This window comes from Benincasa hispida, unplaced genomic scaffold, assembly GCF_027475165.1.
Source record: "Benincasa hispida cultivar pf3 unplaced genomic scaffold, pf3_genome.v1.1 HicScf23, whole genome shotgun sequence".
Classification (NCBI taxonomy): domain Eukaryota; kingdom Viridiplantae; phylum Streptophyta; class Magnoliopsida; order Cucurbitales; family Cucurbitaceae; genus Benincasa; species Benincasa hispida.
This window is the reverse complement of record NW_028326305.1, coordinates 1-2,867: the sequence shown is the minus strand read 5'-3', so window position 1 is coordinate 2,867 and position 2,867 is coordinate 1. Positions and strand designations below refer to the sequence as shown.

General features: G+C 35.5%; 1 pseudogene; it reads right to left on the bottom strand.

Moving 5' to 3' along the window:
* Nucleotides 1-758: 758 nt before the first annotated feature.
* Nucleotides 759-2,864, bottom strand: LOC150030406 (glycosyl hydrolase 5 family protein pseudogene; annotated as a pseudogene).
* Between the last annotated feature and the right edge of the window lie 3 nt (nucleotides 2,865-2,867).

Below are 2,867 nucleotides of genomic sequence, written 5' to 3'. Positions count from 1 at the left end.
GAAACGGTCCAACGTGAGTCCTAGGGGGTCGAGTCATTACGGAGACATACCACTTGCACTCTCCTCATTGTAGTTATATTTTTGTCCACTTGATTTAACCATAATCAATAAGTTGATCCTTCACAGGTTGTTCGTATTCACAGCTAGGTCAAAATTACCATTTTTCCTTAATAAATACATCTTTCTCCTTAAGCTCCCACTGATCCTCTATTGAATAATTGCATAGGATGCCCCTACTCGCACGTCTCCACATGAATGATTTTGGGATCACATCGTTTGTATCATTATACGAAGTATACAACATCCATAGTGTCCCCAAGACGAGGATCCAATCCCATCCAGATACTTATGACCTTTTTTGTTATATACTATAACTTGATCTCTTATATGTCTCTACATAAAGTAACAGTATTCATACTATAGGCATTGATTCGTTTATTGGATTTATGTTACATAATGAAATTTCAATTACACTTTCATTGAATAAATGTTTCAACAAAACTTTTATTGATTAAAATAGAATTTGTGTGCAGTATTAAGAACTTGGCCGTGTTTTACAACATAGCACCAATCTCCCACTTGGACTAAAATATTCAGTGGGTTACTAATATATTAAATAAATAATGTTGAGAAAGAGAAATACAACGATTACTTATGAACTTCATAATGTGACATACACCCTCCCCCCTATTTGAATAATAAATTTTTGGATGAATAAATAAGGTTTCAACATATATATAATTACTTCTTGACTTCAATTAAATGAGACGTAAATTTGATGGAACAAGTGCAAACCATTGGCTTTGTGGATCTTCTTGGCATTGAGAATCATTTGAACACATGCACTTATTAGTCACAATTTGATGGGAATGAGAAGCTCTTTGCAAGCATAAGGCTTGTCCTTGTTTATCCATAGTGGCTAGTTGTAGTTTGGCATTTGAAGCATATTTCCATACACTTTGTTGGCTTGAGCAATCTTGAGAGAGAATTGGAGGGAGCCCATCTCCTACAGCTTTCAAACACAATATAGATCCCGCCAACCTAATAGGAGCACCGTCTTCTTCTTGGCTCCAACGGTTAGAGGTCTTACAGCTACTAATTCCTAGTTGATATTTTTTGTTCATTCGCACACACCCACCACTAAGAGGATGGTACATTATGAATGTTGTTGTGAGATTTGAACTTGAATCTGTGTTAAGAGCAATCATTTTGATTCTTAAGCTAGTTAGGATGAAAAAAAGTAGAATATAGAAAATTGGTAGAAATAAATCTTCTTCTTAAGATATAAATTGAAAATATTTCAAAAAAATTGTAAGTGGAGAAAAGTAACATATAACTTAAGAAGTTGTACCTTGAAGTTTGGTTTGCAAAAGTTGAAATCTCTGAAGAAATAGTTTAGAGTTTTTTGCTCATGCAAAATTTGAGTCTAAGACACCAAAGGTTTCCTCAGCATTTTTTACACCTTCTTTATAATAGTAGCTACCTTGCAAAGCTCATAAGCCCCAATCAAAATCATTTTCGGTAAGATAGGTAAAAAAGCAACTTAAAAATCGATTTTGTCCCTCATTTGTGCCTATTTGGTCGATCCCAAATTCACTCACGAATAGTGGCATTGGGTTTTGTCCTCTGACAAGAAACCCTACTCGGTCTTCAAATCCTTGGTTGACATTAGCACAAAAGGTGTTTAATGGCTTCGACATCCAAAAATCACCCATGTTATTTGTGAAGGAGTACAAGTGAGCCTCAAATACAAGTTTATTGTCCAAGTTGAAGCCCAACGACCTGTTCTTCAAGAAGCTCAGATCGGTGTCGTAGCTTAGTCCAGAAACTACTACTAAAGCATTTGGGTTAATTTGGTGAATAAGCTTAGCTCCTTGGCTCATGTATTGAAACCACATCTCCACGTTTTGGTTTGGTCCTCGCGGTTCGTTTCTCAAGCTCATTGCTACCACCTTTTACGTATATATTATCATGCAAATGGTTAGCATATTGTATAAATTCATGATAAACTATAGGTTGTAATACTATTTGACCCCTATAATTTAAGACTAGTTCTATTGTATTCTTGATAGTCCAAATTTAGTTATTAATGGTACTTTTAATATATCTTAGGATTAACACTATTGTTAATTTATGATAAAAATATAAAAGGTATACAATTATATTACTCTCTCTCTATATAAATTTTTAAACATATTCACATTGCGTTGAGAAATTGTTCTTATTTTATAAAATTTCGCTAAAACTTAATAGTTAAAATGAAGCCATAAAGAAACTAACAGGAAAATTGAAAAAATGTTGCATTAGTCATCCATAAAACTATAGTTATTTAGAATCTTCTTAAAAAGAAAACATACTTGTGATTTGCTTTTTAGGCTTTGTGCTGCCAAACTGATTCCTTGTAGCCATTCTTGCGGATCGAAGTACCGATCTCCAAAAAAGCCATTGCCATCATCATTGTTACAACACCATCTTGGCTGACTTATATGATTATCAGAAACTACCATGATCCCATGTGCAGCAAGTGAATCAACCACTGCTCCATATGCCTCAACGACTGTCATGTTCAATATAGAAGGGTTGTTTTGAGCTATGCCTCCCATGGCATCCTTCAGATCAAAATTCTCGAAGGATTGTTGAACAGTCAAATTGGCATGGCGTGTGAACATATGAATTGAGTATGTCAAACGCACGCAATTGAACCGCAACTTTGCTACCAACGCGGTGATATTATCAAGCGGCCTGAGATGAAGACCCTCTGGCAACATAGCTTGCATGTGTCCTGGCCAATTTACGCACATTAACTTCACACGTTGGCCTGTTGTGGCGTCGACAATCCATCTTCCATTGGTTGAAAGAGGCAATGG